Here is a 16,449-nt window from a genome sequence, read left to right as displayed (position 1 = left end):
TTTACCGGCCTTACCACCATCAAAAGTTAAATCTCATTAACACACCACTCGAACCATTAACAATGCAAATAATGTTATAAAAGACTCAAGTGGAATAATATAATGACTCGCCATATTATCATCAATATGTAGCCCTACCCTGTATATGCCATAATATTATAATCTGTTTTTATTTTTTCTTTCTTTAATGAACTTAATCGTGTATTGTGATTCAGAGAAATCAAAAGACATTTGGTATAAAGCCATATACAAAAAAATAGCGTCTATCGATATTAGATTGGATGTGGTTAGCATAATCTATTTAATTTCACACAATTCACTTTTAATGGCAGACAATTAATAAAGATTTTTTCAAATGACGACAACGACAACAACGATAGACGGCAGCGACGTCCATGACAAGTGGCACGACAGCCTTCGCTGATTAAGACAAAAAACAAAGCCAATAGAAATGTAGCTACAGATCAATAAATCATATTACATCGATACCGGAGCTATGCCAAGTAGCAAGTACTGCTTCAATATTGATCTGTTACAAAAACAAAACAAAAACGACCAAGGTCAAAATAATAGAAACTGGACGGTATGGCACCATATCGTGAACGGAACTCGTTGAGAGTTGTTTGTAAAATAGAGAATCAAATATCAAATCAAACCACCACTGACCTCACCCACAATATCCCAGGACCACTCAACTTGACTCTGATGATGATAATGACGATGATGGTTACATATGAAACGGGAACAAGTTTCGGTTAAGAAGAAATATAGCAAACCATAAGACGACATTTCATTATAACCACCATGTGCGCTCTGAGCTGTGTTGTTGTTGTGGCTATGATGAAGCCATCCAGTCTGGCAAAGTCACATCTCGAACTGGCATGGCTGGCTGTCTGACTGAACTGTGAGAGACCAGGTCAGGGTTGTTATGGATCTCAGATTTTTCCTAATAACACGAAATACAACAAGAGAAAAATAAGAAGAAGAAGAAAAATACCCAAAACCGACAAAAAACATCTTTGCAAGTGCGGAGTGGTGGTGGAAGCGGCAGCGGCAGTAACCAGCTGCTGAGAGGCAGCATCACAAAAATAGACACTTGCCGTGTTGGGAAAAAATCAAACTGGATTATGAGCTTAAGCGCCACCATAATATCACAACAAACAGCCATAGCCAGCAGCGTAAACAGGCTTTTTGCTCCTCCAGAGGTAGCAAAGTACCTATACCTAACCTACACTTCCATTCTGGCTCACAATTCATTCATAAGGCACCATCATCAGAAGTGCTACCAAACCACCAGCACACATAACTGGATTGGTAGGTTCAGTGTTCATTTTTGTTTTCTTTTTGTTGAATTTTTTTTTTTTGGTCTTCATCGAGTTTTGCATTTGAAGATCATGTCTTGTCGTTTTGGCGCCTCTTGAACTGTTTTTTTCAAAAAGTTTACAAGAAGCTTAGAGTGCGAGATAAAAATTGAATCATCCCCATACCAAAAGTGGTGCGAGGGTTTCAAGGAAAAAAGACAAACAAAATCTCAGGAGACATAATCCAAATCATCAAAGAAGAAGGTATGAAGGTATCCCCCATCAGACCCCTCAAAGGTGGACGAAAATAAATATACAAACAAAAAACACAAAGTCTGGCTGAAGAGGAGTCAAACTTGTTGGTCAACCATGTGCAGGTCTCTCCTGATAGTCATGTCGGTCGGTTTCTTGTGGTGGTATAGGGAGTTGGCGGGTTTTTTGTTATCCTGTTTCTGTTTTTCAAAAAATGTGCTCTGGTGACGCGATAGATGACGACAACGATGATGACGACCACAACCACGACGACGTGGATAGATGTGGTTTTCAACAAGTTTTTTTTTTCTTTCTTGATCTTCTACCCAGAATACGCCATCATAAGCACAACAAGTGCGATATCCTTACGATTATTATTGTTTGTTGTTTTCAGGTTTCGAAGCGAAAAAAAAAACAAGTTAACTCCTTTTTGCTTATTCGCATCATCTTGAATTGAGGTTTCTAGTGATGACGTTTATCCTCAATACAAATGAGTAAGTTTGTTTTGATTATATTGAATCCGGTATGACAAGGTTATATCCTTGCATCATATGTAAACAGTTCAAAGACACTATATTGAGTAGGAGAAGAATTAAATAAGAAGAACTTGATATTCATGACTGGGTTTATTGATTGTTTTCCGTAGCAGTTCTTGTCTTCGGAAGAATCAGGTGGTGGTTCATTTTGTTATGAAAAAAAAGCTTGTTGTAATTTTCGAAATGGAAGTTTTACACAAAAAATTAATCATAAAAGGCGAAAATGAATGTTTGTATTTCAATTGGTTTAACTTCTACATTTTTTAAATTTTAGTAACATAATATGAAAGTGAACATTATAAAGGTCTTTTATGTATCACCTTTTCATTTAACATTTAATATGACAAAATATTTGTAATATATCATCGAAATTTTCTCTTCGTTTGGATACTATAGCGATGACATCCTTATCCGAGTACCAACACTTAAATAACCTAAGCTCACGGAACTTAGCCCAAACAAAATACCCATTTTTGTATTGCAGACTTGTGTTCCATAATTCAAAAAACTACTAAATAAATGAGATTAGTCAATTTGATAGACTTTGCCTTAAAAAAATCACAGCTATCAACTGTTTAAATTAAAAGTTCAAATTAGAGACATTTTTCGATCATGTTTCTTTGTATGTTCTGTAACATTACCTTTGCTGGTGTTTTAGTTTTCTCTAGTTTGATTGTTGAAACAAAAGAGCTGAATATAAAACTTGGAAATTTAATCATGAAACAAAAATCTTTTCTCACTTTGAAGGAAATAAACTAAATCTATTACATCTTGAAAATAACATCAAAAATAATGTTTGTTTAAATATGTGAAATAAAAGAGCTGAACACGGAACTTGAAAAGTTTAATAAAACACATAAATCTCTCTGTGCCTCGCAATAAACAAACTATCAGCATAATATCTTGAAAATAATATCTTAAATAATGTTTGTTTAAACATGAAAAACAAAAGAGCTGCACACCAAACTTTAAAATTCAAATTTAAAATAAAATCTTTTTGTGCCTGATAACAAAAAAACTATCGCCATCGCCTCCTCTAACGCACTTAAAAATAATATCTCAAATAAAATCAAATTACCAATTCAACCCAATCGATATCTTCTTCTCCAAAGTCCAGCATACCCCATACCTGACCATAGACCATCATTAGTGGTAATCATTGACAGACAAAAAATATCATCATCATCATCGTATTATTATTTGTCCTTACCAAACAAAATACAACAAAAAAATAACCAAGCCTATGCACATAAAATACCACATCAAGGAAATAAAAATAAATTTTCCCTCAACCGTCAAAATTCATTCTCTTGGCCCGGGACCGGCACCATTATCTCGGTCGCTGGTTCTGTGCTGCTTGCTATATGGGGACCCATCATTGAATTAAGCCCCAAAAATGATAGTAATAAATTCTTAGATTGGTGTCTGTGGCTGTGCCTATCTAAGGAATATATCCAAAGAAGAAAACATAAGGAAGCAAGAGAAGACTTGGAAGAAGATCTTTCCCGCTCATTTAGCCCATTGAATTTTAAAACAAAAATGAATCACGCTTTATGTTTGGGTTGTGTGCCACTAGAGAATGATTTTTTTGTTATTACTTCACACAAAAACATCAAAAGACATAAAAAAACACACACAAAATCCCAAAGGCTTGAGACACAATACAAAAAAGAAGACAAATTTAGAGAAACATGTGCTCAATAATCACATACATCGAAACCATGAGGCTCTGATGATGATGGGTATATGGGGGCATCATCACCACTAACTATTAATTCCTCCGAAAAAAAAGTGAAGCTCTTCACGTTTCTCATCAGAAGCACACAAGACTGAAGAAGAATAACAAATAACTTGAGTTTGAAATAAAAACAATAACCCAAAGAAGACAACAGAAAAAAAAATGAAAACTATAAAAGCCAAACATCATCAAAGTCAAAGTTGGCTTCGTCATGTAGCCTCTTATGAAGTCTTGAGGCAGAGAGCACACAAAACATCACATCAAAACACAACAAAAACCGTCCGTCGTCGCGACGCGTCGGTCGGTTGTTGGTCGACGGTCTTCGGTCGTCGTCAGTGTTAAAGGAAGAAGACCAAGCCAAAAAATCAAACGTGTGTAAACTACTTTAGTATCTCTAACACGCTTGACTTTTGAGTTGATTGTTCTTTTTTTTACATATTATTTCACTTTTTGAGGATTTTTGTTGTTGATTTTTGTTTGAATTTTTTGAAAACCAAGCTTGAATTTGAATACTTAACATGCAGATCAAGAAAACGGACGACTCCTCATCAAGATATACACAATATGTACCTTGTATATCTCTCTACCTACCTTAGCTACTCTATAAAGACAGCTACTAACGACTCTAACGAACGAAAGTGCAAGTACTATTATTGTTGTGTATAAATATAAAAATATAGTTTCGTTTTCTTGTTTTTTAAGAGAATTTTAATGATTCATGAGGCATACAAAATGTTAAACGAGCAACGAGGTAACAAAATGTGCATTAGAGTGATGCGATTGTTGGTAACTATACGAGTATATGTAACAGGACACATGCCTTCACATCATACTTGGTGTTTTATGGCCATGAAAGGTCAAGTTGGCTGAATACTTTATTATGGGAATAACCAGAGATGTATGAGTGTTGCCATGTAGTTGGATATTGAAGAACTTTTGAAAAATATCGCTAACGTTCACTCTTAACTAGAAACAGCTAAATTACACGTTTATAGCTTAAAACGCAGAATTATGATAATAGTTAAAATTAAAGTAACCAAATTTTAACCCAATTTGATTATTTCAAACAAGGCTTCTGCTATCATCAATATTTCAGTTGATTTAAACGTACATATTAAAATTTGATGAAAAATAAAGCTTATCAAAAACTTTCACAATGCCTCAAGCACCTCAAGTGAACATTATAAGTGTATTCCGTTTAAGTTCACACTAAGTTCATTCTAATGAAACTTTTAAATATCAATTGTAATTTTATAAAACCTTTACCTAAGGTCATTTGGAAAGATTTAAAATTTGTTCATGCTCAATTAATTTTTGAAATTTCACCATATTACTCATTCCATAACTACCTGATGGGCAAATGGCGGAAAAAATGATGTAATTTAAAATAAATCTTAAAGATCTTAGTTAATAAATTTTGTGATTAAAAGTAATCGTAACTGAACTGAACATTACCCAACATACCATGAGGGACTGGGTCTTTTATTGGCATTAATTATAGCATTACACTTCTAAACAACCTTGCCAGAAGCTGAAAAAACTAAAGGTAACAGATATTTAACACTAAATGCAGAAACAAATAATTAACGTGGTCATTTCAAATACATAAAGTTGGTATTAGGTGTTCTCCTTAGCTGCACAAAAAGCGTTATTACAAAAATAAATCTTTTCGCAGAGTTCCAAGATCACTTCCTCCAAATTAAAGTGTTTGGTGAAGAAGCTCATTTCTGGTTAAATCGATTCGGTAGTAAGTTAAATTCTAAGAAGACAATCCTCAACAAATTAAAGAATCACCGTTTTATTACTTTAAAAGACTGTTTAAGGCGATTGATGCGAAAGTTTTAAGATACCTTAACATACATAAATTTGATGGTCTGGAAGGTATCTTCGTTATTGTTCTTAAAAGGTGGTCTTTAACGTTGTCAAAACCTCCTTCACAGGTCTCGCTCCAAATAGATCGAAAACACCATCTGTCCAGCCCATCTTGAAAAAAGGTGAATTCTACTTCCCTTTAATGATCAACCGACTTCACTTACATTCTTCCACTTACAAGTTTTTCAGATCAAGAAATAAAACGAAGATCGGAAGCTATAGGATCACTTGTGATCTCATGAGTCATCTCATCGAAAGGTGGAGCATATGCTTACATCAGTTCGAAGAAAGTAAGATTATTGCACTTTATATTTCACAGCATTTGATAGGACATCAGGCTCTTTTAAAGAAAATACGTGCCTTCGGTTAACATGAATCTCTCCTTCATTGCATTAGTAATTAACTTTTGGAACGTTCACTACAATTAATATAAGATGGGTTCAAGTTTGAAAACCACAAAACAAATGTTGGTATACCCCAGGGCTCTGTTTTATCTCCAAAACTCTTTCTCATTTTTATTAATGATTTCCTGACTGCAACTTCTAATCCAATTCATTTTTTCGCTGACGGTAAGACTCTTAGCTTTTAATGTTCGTTTTCAGACTCATGTCCCTCTTCTTTGGAAATTCAGTGCTTCGGAAACCTATTGCTGTCTTGTATCGTTAAAGCGATATATATGTATGGTATGTGTATCAGGAACCACGTCTTGTAGAACGATAACATAAAACGATAAGCCATAAAAAGGCTGCAACATGTTTCCTAACGTGATGCAAGAAGTTTTTCTCCACTTCTGATCTGGGTGTTATTTAAAAGATTTTTCAATAAGGTCGGGTAGATGTTAAAATGGAATAAAAGAAGCTGTGTGTGAGCTATTAACAAAATTAATTTTTATTTGAAAGGCGCATGTATGCCATTAGGTGTGAATTGTGACATCATTTAAATGCCCGCCTCGTCTTCTTATGGTGCATGGATCCGAGTGGTTCAATGACTCTTCGGAATAGATCTGGGTGAATTTGAGCGATGACCTATGTTATGTTCACCTTTAGGCCATCTGTCGATTGTGGTTTATTTGACCTAGACCTACGACTTCAAGAAACCCCAAAGGAAAAAGTCTAACAGGGTCAACTCGCATGACCTAGGTGACCAATCCACATCATCCCTGCGAGAGATAACCTTACCCTCAAATCGTTCATGCAAAATGTCAATCGTGGAGTTTAATGTGTGGCACGTAGCACCACCCTGCTGGAACCATACATATCGCCTAGGTCTATATCGTTCAATTTGGGTCATAAGAAATTAGTTATAATTGTTATGTAGTGCACGCTGTTGACAAAGACCGCCTCACTAACGTCATTTAAAAAAAAGTACGAACCAATTACGCAGCCTGCCCAAAGTCCACACCAAACGGAACCTTTTTGATAGTAAATTACCACCTGGTGAACAGCTTGTGGGTTGAGGTCATCCCGCATACGGAAATGTTGCTTGTTAACACAGCCTTTCATTCAAAAATGCACCTCGTCACTGAACATGATTTTTCGCCCAAAATTGGGGTCTTCTTTCAATTGATTTGAAGCCCAGTCAGCGAACAATCGGCGTTGTTTATGGTCATGAACTTTGAATTCCTGGGTCAGTTAGATCTTGTACTAATGTAGGTCTAAGTCCTGACGCGAAATTCGCCAAGTTGAAATTTGCGAAAGGCCGAGCACGGCGAGGAATAGCCTGCCTTGGGTTTCTGCTGGACACTTTCACGGACCGCGATGTTCTCGGCCGATCTTGCTCTACTTGAACGTACGGGTGTTGGCTGATTGTGAACTGAACCGGTCATCTCAAATTTGGCCACCAAACGTTTAAAAGTGGACTATGAAGAGCCCCCACGTCTACAGTAAGATGGGCGCAATGCGCGCCAAATTTGAGTTTTATCATTTGAACTTGCTGTTCAATCGGCTAACTTGCCAGGATGATTTGACATAGGTAAACAACTGAGTAAAATACAAAAGATTTCACCGATATCACTTAAACAAAACGACCGCCACGATGCGCCAAAATCTACCCGCGCCAACAGAAAAACCCTTAACAAGAGTTAAATTCTTACAAAGCTTTAGTATAACTTCCATCTCTGAGCTGGTGCTCCAGTAACTTACTTATGTCTCTTGAACAGTATTAAACGTAGAGTATTTAAATTGATTTGTGATAATATCATCATTGGTTCATTAATGCTCCCATTAGTTCAATCGTAATACTCACGGATTTATTAATGCTCAGCACTTTACCCTCGAAACCCTCGAGTTTAACTTTAATTATAATGTCAACTACAGGGATTTGTTCTTTAATCGTACTACGCGAATGTAGAATGCCTTATCATACTCAGTTTATCACAGTCATTGCAATATTCTCTCCTTCTTTAAGTGAGGGGTTGAACCCAGATGTTGGAACAGTCAGATTATTAGATGTGCCAGAAAAAAAAAATTGTTCCAAACGTCTTACAAGCATATGGACTTAAAGTTCTTTGTTAATTATTTACCAGCAAGTTTATTGTCGGAAGACGTTTGATAATGGGTTGTTTGAAATCTTTGAAAAGTTTCTCTGTCAAAAAAGATAAATCTGTAAATGGATTTCAAATCAACTAAGATAACTATCTGGCTGTTAAATTGTAAAATTTTGGGACAAAATCTGCCAAATTTGTGAACACACATATTTTGATGAAATGTATTCGGATATTGTCAGTCGTATATCTGACTGATTTGAAAACATTGTAATATCTACCTTTTGCTTGCTTCTATCTTTTTTTTTGAAATCTTGTCAGATCTATCGACCTCATAAGCTTAGTAATTTGACATTAGGTGGCGGTGGCGTTTTGACTGTATATACAAAAAGCATGCTTCTTAAATTATCATATCCTTCAAAGAATATTAACATGCATTTTTACTAAACATGGCAACTCTTAAGTTCCTCACAACCCAGATACTTCTGCTCCAATGCCACGAATGCCATAGTTCAGTTAGAATAAATGTTTTTGTTTATTATGTGAGTTGAATTGAACACAGTTAACAAAAAAATCATTAAACAAATGAAATTCTATTGTGCACTGGCCAAATGTCAAATGTGTTCTTTCTTGGAAAATAATATATGGTCATATACGATGCTGCTGCCATGATGGCCATGGGCTTGAAAAGAGATGTAATAAGCTTAAAAGTCTAAAAGTCAAAGTCTCGATGAGTGAGAAAAATTATACGTATTTTGTTTATTGTGTATTTTTTTTTAAACAAACTAACAAAAACCACATATGGTAATAACAAAAAACAAAAATAAAATGTTATTCCAAAAAACTCACACAATATACATCAAAGTCGTGATCAATTATTCAAGCGGTTTTGGTTATAATACTTTTGGTTTCGTGCGAATTTCCATCAGTCACACGTATAAAGAAAAAAATTAACAAATAAACTTCATCAAACTTCATATTGTTACCATCATCAATAAACAAAAAGACAAACAAAATACTTTTTGTTTCAATTTTGGTTAATCAAAATTTTCACCCATTAAGCACGACTTCGTCATTTTTTTTTTTTTAACTTTTTTTCGTATTGGGAATTTTCTCTGATGATGCATGATTGAGCTATTAGAGTCAAATTATTAGACGAATATTATTTGATACAATGTTGCCAATAATAATATTATGGTTTATTGGCTTTGTAATGGAAAGGGGGTTTTATCAATTAAAGTGATATCGATAATAATGTTTTGTGTGCTGTATTCGTATGCATGAGCAATGAATGAAAGTGGTAAATTTTAGATGAGGAAGTAAAAAGAAATTATAGAGATGTGGGGACTTACATTGTAGTTTTTCAAATGTTATGGGAAAATCCCAGTTAGAGACTTACATAATAATCTTCTTAATTGCTGTGAAATAATAGCCTACCATACGATTGTAACTTATATTTATATTTTCTAGGAAAAAATTGAAAAGTGTATTACTAAAGAGCTTACCTAAGTTTTTAGAATATTAGTTTTCCTTTATATTTTAATTTGCAATAATAAGGAAAAACGAAAAGTGGTAAAGTATACCACATTCACGTAGTACGGTTAAAGAACAAATCTCTGTACTTGACAGTTTGACTGAAGTAGGGGTTTAGTACAAACTGATGAGCAATCCTGTAGGCGAAAGTATTGCAGTTGTATTGTTTAAGATATTGCCTATTCTGCTCCAACACTATCCATTAAAAAAAATAAATGAATCAAAGATCCTAATATCACCGATTATTTAAAATGATCTTCTTTGAATACTGTCGAAGAGGCCAGAACAGGTATTGGACATATTCTCAAATGTTTGGGAGCACTATCTTTTAAAAGTCTGTGAAAATTTTCGTATTGGTGCTGATGACATGGACATAATCGGAAGAACTCAGTCAAGCAGGCTTTTGTCAGTATTGAGATAGATAAGCAGAAAATAAGTCCAACGGTTAATGAGGCAAAACAAAGTACAAGGTTGACATCAAGAAAGGATATGCTACACCGACGATTTCTTGGTAAAAACTTCACCATCGATAGACGTTACTTTCACGCACCTATTAACTTCGTCTAACTGCTGAGTTGAAACGAAGAATTATTCTTGCTAACATCTGTTTCTTGTGCAAAAGCAATTGAGTAGCAAAGTTCTCTCTAGAACAACCAAAATTTCGCTTTACAAAGTCCTGCTTTATTATGTTGTAAGATCTGGGACCGAAGGGAATGAAAGTTCTGAGGGATTTCGAGAGTTCTTTATGTTCTGTAGAAGAGTAAAGAAGAAGATAGAATGACGATCTGTACAGTGAAGACGTAGACAGAGGCAGAAGATTAAAGCTCGAACAAATTGGTATGGCTGGTTCACGTAGAGCGCTTGGAAATCAATATTTCCACGCAAAAGTATTCCAGTTCACGCCCACAGGAAATAGCAATAAGGCTGCAGATCAGGTAGTGCATCCAAGTGGAAAGTGACCTTACTCATGTTGAAATAGCAACTAGAGATTTCTAGCTATATGGAAGATCTAGATGGAGAAGTTTGTTTTGTGAGACCCTAGTTCACATAGGACTGTAACGCCACCTTAAGTAAGTTAGTAAGCAAGTTAAAACGTTTAATAGGTGGTTGGGTGAGGTCACTTTCCACTTATGCGAGCTACCTGATCCGCGGTCTTCCTCTACTGCTTTGTCCTGTGGTTGTGGATTCGAAGACTTTCTGGGTCCGATCATTGGTTTCCATGTGCTGTACGTGAAGCAGCCATTCATACAACTTTTTCCCTTCTGGCTAAGTCTAAGTTGCTGTACAGCCCGTATAGCTTGTCATTTCATTTTCTCCTTCACTGTCCTTTAACTGATACAGGACCGTAGATCACACGAAGAACTTTTCTCTCAAAACGACCCAAGGTGCTTTCATCCGCTTTTGTCATAGTCCTTGCTTCTGCACCGTAGTGACACTTTGGTCCTTCGATACAGCACTTTGCCAATTAATTGCTTTCTTAGAACAAAGAAAACCAAGGGTTATTTTTCGTTTGATCTCAGGGCTGGTGTTGTTTTCTGTATTTACAGCGGCACCTAGGCAGACAAAGTCCTTGATTACCTCAAAGTTACGATTGCCGATGGTGACGTTTTGACCAAGACGTCGGTGTTGTTTGTCCTTTCTTCACGACAGTATGTACTTTGTTTTGCTTTCATTAACCGTTAAACCCATTTTAGCCGCCTCTGCCTCAATACTCACAAAAGCCCCATTGACATCACGCTGAGTTCTTCCGATTATGTCAATGTCATCAGCATATGCCAGTAATTGGACAGACTTTTGAGAGATAGTGCTTCTATTGTTGACGTGTGAGCTCTGCACAATTCTTTTAAGTACAATGTTAAAAAAATCACATGACAGCGCATCACCTTGTCCAAAACCTTTTTTGACATCGAAAGGTTCTGTTAAATTGTTTCCAACCTTTATGGGGCAGCGTGAATTCTCCATGGTCATCCTGCACAAACGGATGAGTTTGGATAGACATTTCTCTATAAAGCTCGTCCCTGGTCTAAAACCAAACTGATAAGAACCTATTATGTTGTTGAAGATGGACTTTAGACGTTCACATAATATTACGTCAGAGAAGATTTCGTAGGCAATGTTAAGTAGACTGATTCCTCTAAAGTTACTTCGTCTAAGTCGGGACGACGGGATATTAAATGGATTATCCTGCCTCACAGCGGAATTCGGTTCGTCGTCGCCTATAAACAGTTTTTACAAGTGGTCCTTCCATATCCTCAACATTGAATGCGGTTCCACTATGATGTTTTTACTTTCGTTTTTGCAGCCATCGGTTCTAGGTTTATGTACGTGTGAATTTCGTTTCACCTGTTCATAAAACTTTCGAACTTCATTCCTGCTTTTAAACCTCTCAACATCTCCGACCGCGCAATTCTCATGCGCTCTCTAAGGAGTTTTAAAAAAGGCATATATACACTCTGTTTAGAAGAAACAATCAACATCTTGAATGGAGAACTAGGTTGGGACCTTCTGTATGAATACCCATTGAACGCTCTTTACTATAGAAAGTTTGAAAATTATAAAGATTATTTTACTCAATTGTACCTAATTAGCTTTTTTGTATATATAAATTTAAAAAAAAATCAGTCTGGTAGAAGGCCTTCGGCCAAACCATTTAAAGCCTTGTGTAATCTTACAATTTAGAATATAATGTTTTGTTCTTGTATCTTTAGGGGTCAATAAAACTTAACTAATTGAACTTAAAGAATGTAGGAATTCTTAAAGTGAATGCATAAAGTGTAAAATGACTGTAATCAATTGATTGCATTCAAAAAAGATTGCACTTTTTGACAAGACTGGTTTTTAGTTAAGACAGTTCAAGTAACACTTGTGGTCCAATGTAAAATGTAACAACAAAATAAAGAATAACAATAAATGTTACCATTAAAAATTGTATTTTGAAACAGCTCCTATAGAGCTAAGGCCCTTGAGGCTTATAAATTATTTTCCTAAAGCATTTGTGTAAAAATTTAAGAACATTATTATTTGATGTCAAAGTACAAATTAATGAACAGTTTATACAAAAAATATGTTCGAAACAGAGTGTGTATTCGAAAGTCATCATAGACTTTTTATGCTATAATATGTAATTTATTTTGCTAACCAAATGTCAAGATTAAAAGTTTCATTCCATAAATGAAAATAAAAATTAATTTTCTACTGGAAATTTTAAAAAACAAAGTAGGTAGTTTAAAAAATAAATTAATGAAATTCATAATGATTTAGGCATTTCTAATTCTTTATATGAAATTATAAAGTGGATGATTTTAAAGATAATCTCGTAGCATAAGTTTTAACTACAATACACAAATTTATTCTAAATATATATGAATTACTGTATAATTGACTTCTTGGTCTTATAGATTTATATTTTAAATATTTTGACATTTGTCAATATATTTTTTAAAATTACGACGTACATTAACAGTAGGACGTTATACTTTTAGCTTACCTCTTGTATGATTTATAACATTAAAATGGAGGTTTATGAGTATACTTTAGACTTTGTTTTTATAAGTAAAAAATTCTATTTCAAAATTTGCATTTATGTAGTTTCTGCACCGAAATACAAAAATACAAAAATAAAATCAAAGCACGAGTCAAATTGTAAAATTAAATTTTATGTTAATGTAGATAGAAATAGAGCAAAACTATTTAAGCATAAAATCTTTATTGATCATATTAAAATGCATCAGTATATTCCATTAGCCAGGTGTTGAGCCTTGCGTCAGTTATTTTATATACTAAATAGTAAAACAAAGTTTTAATATAGAGCCAAGAGTGCGCGAGGCACTATATAATTTTATTATACTTGGACAAAGAAATCTATATTCGCAACACTAAATTCTCAAACACTTAACTTAATGCATTGAATATATACAACTTTATAAAAATAAAAATAAAAACAATAAAAAGAAACACAACATTTTTTTATTTCCTTGATAGATAGCTATACAGTAAGTAAGACAGTCAAAAACAGTATTGTGAAACGTCTCAATATAACGTACATACATAAATGAACTACTTTAGAGTTCTGAATAAGGTAAAAAAACACTCGATGTTCAGAGATTTTATATGAGAGTATGTGAGAGCGACGACATTTAAAAATCACATTGTTTTGTTATACTACTGTTAATCTGACTTGAGTCACATATAAATTTACCTTGTAGCGGTTTTGTTTTCTTTTATAGCACAGAGAGTTAGTTAAGTTAGTTAAGCAATCATTGCGATTTCAATGAAATGATTCATTTGCTTTTTTGTTCACCGAAATTCTTTGTCAAATGATTGAATGACACATATTGTCAATTTTTATTAAAAGGAAGACAAATATTTGAATATATCTGTCATCTTCAGTCTAAAACATGTGATCAATCTTGACTCCAAGTCTTCATCATATAAACAAATCACATAAAACTTCATTCTCCGTCTTTCGTGTTACAAAACAAAACAAAACAAAGTAAAAAAAAATATCGAAACAAAAGAGTTGATCAGCGAACTTGAAGTTAGAATTGCTATTCAAATTGAATTGCGAGCAAAACTTGCAAGAAATCACTTCACATTTCTCATAGAATGTCAGAATTAATTGCTCAAACATCAATTTGAATGGAAATAAGTGAGAAATGAAGGAAAAAAAGAGCAACAATAATAAAAACATTATTCAGAATTGCAATTGCGCAAAATAATGTTTAATTGCTTTTTGTATCTTTCTCATTTCTTTCTTTTTATTTGCAATTAATTTGGATTGGGAATAATTCTCTGGGGTATTTTTGTATAATTGGTAGAAAATTTTGTAATTCTTTCAAAAAAACATTTGCATTTTTTGTTCCTCTTTCATACTTAAAAACAATTCCCCCAAAAAAGTATCAAAACTTCAATTTATATTGTGAAAAAGGAGATTAAAGAAGAATTTACGAAAGACCCATACAAGAGAGGAAAAGTTCAAGATGTCGATGGGATGATAAAATCCACCACGATGATGATAATGATGATGACGATGATGATGAAGACCAACAAGACTAACAAGAGAAAGAGACAATGTGTGTATCTTGTATCTTTCATCTATTTCATTTTTTATTTCTTGCTACGACGACGACGATGGTAACGATGATGGTGATGACGATGAAACTATAGGTACCTACAACAACAATATAGCAAAACGAAAGGTAAAAATCCCAAAAGAAAAACACACACACTCTCGGAATTTACAACACACACAACACTCAGCTCAAAAGACAGACAGATAGATAGCAACCAAAAAGGGGCAAAAATGATCAAATGAACATATATTTAATTTCTTTTGGTCGCCTCTTGTGCCATGCATCATACCCTTTTCGTTACTTTTCTTCTGGCCATGGTTGTCTCTATCTCTATAACTTTTCGAAGGCAATAAGAATTGGAAATTCAATTCAAAACATAAAGTAAGAAAATAATAATAATAACACAATAAAAAATTGTTTTAGCCATAAAGAAAGATACAAGATATATACACAAATACATGCGGAGCAATTTACAACACCTACGTGTGTTGTTTACCACAAGGAGAGAAGACGGTGGTGGCAACGTTGAAAACAACGACGACGACGAAGATATGACGATGGTGATGGAGAAGCAGAAGAAGAAGAAGGAGCTGAAGCAGGAGAATGTCTGCCTGCCTTGCTTTACCTGGCCTGGCCCATAGAGTGGAGTCGAAATCGAAGTATGCTATGCTTGTTGTGCGGTGGTTATAAGGCAAAGTCTGCATTCCTACCTAACATCACAACACACAAATATGGGGGAGCCAACCGACGATGCGACGAGGGGGAACGTACGTCGTCGTCGTCGGTCGTTCAGTCGATGGAAAAAGAACATTCAAGAGTTTTCGTGGCTTTCGACTTAAGCCTTTCGTTTCTGCATTGGATTAATACCCACTGTGTGTTTATATATCGTTGTATGTGACGTTGGCCGATGCGATGTTGGTTTGGAAAAAAGGCTCAGCACCGTTGATACCAGGGTTCATGACAAAACACGGGCTCCATTGCGGGCAAGGGGGGATTCGATTTCACAGATTTTTCCTTCGTCATCTCCTTCATCTTAGAGAGTACGCCAAATCTCAGCTCCACCGTCACACACTACCATGGATTTTATGGTTTATCGCTTCAAAATGTCCGACCGAGCCCGAGACATCCACACAAGACAAAAAAAAAGTAACAAAACTTTACAATTTTAAGAAGGAAATTATGATTTCTGAATTTACGCGCCTAAATTCAAAACCTACAACATCAACAAAAACATCTTCTTCATCGTAAAACTTTACACTTGTCAAACAACCTAAGTAACTAGTTTTTGTTTTTCTTTTGTTTTGATATTATGTTCGTTTTTATTTTACTTACGTAATTTTTTATATAGATTTTATTGGCACTGCATGGTTAATCCTTTGACGGAGACGTAGACGTTAACGTAGACGTAGGCGAAAACGAAGGAAGAGAAGGGAACATGTTCCATTTCATTTGGCACTTAGATGGTGGTGTAATAGTTTTTCCACGCGATACACACGGCTTAGGAAATCTCAAAATCACTTTGTATAACAAAAATTTCCTAACAATTTCCAATTCAACAATAAAACAACAACAAAAATAAAAATAACTTTAATACAAAACAATGTTAAATAAAATTTAACACAAACACACACACACTATCGTACGGCAACGAACCGAACGGCGA

The 16,449-nt window shown here is 34.6% G+C and overlaps 1 protein-coding gene across 4 annotated transcripts in view; it reads right to left on the bottom strand.

The window, feature by feature from the left end:
* LOC129952047 (protein grainyhead) overlaps window positions 1-16,229 on the bottom strand; it is a 295,779-nt gene extending 279,550 nt beyond the window's left edge. For all 4 annotated transcript variants that reach the window (XM_056064472.1, XM_056064474.1, XM_056064473.1 and 1 more), the window contains exon 1: window positions 16,119-16,229. The gene's annotated coding sequence lies outside the window, so the exon portion shown is untranslated. The remainder of the gene's footprint in view (window positions 1-16,118) is intronic.
* Between the last annotated feature and the right edge of the window lie 220 nt (window positions 16,230-16,449).

The sequence above is a fragment of the Eupeodes corollae genome, chromosome 3 (assembly GCF_945859685.1).
Source record: "Eupeodes corollae chromosome 3, idEupCoro1.1, whole genome shotgun sequence".
NCBI lineage: Eukaryota > Metazoa > Arthropoda > Insecta > Diptera > Syrphidae > Eupeodes > Eupeodes corollae.
Note: the sequence above shows the minus strand (reverse complement) of the source record. Positions and strands in the feature narration are given on the sequence as shown.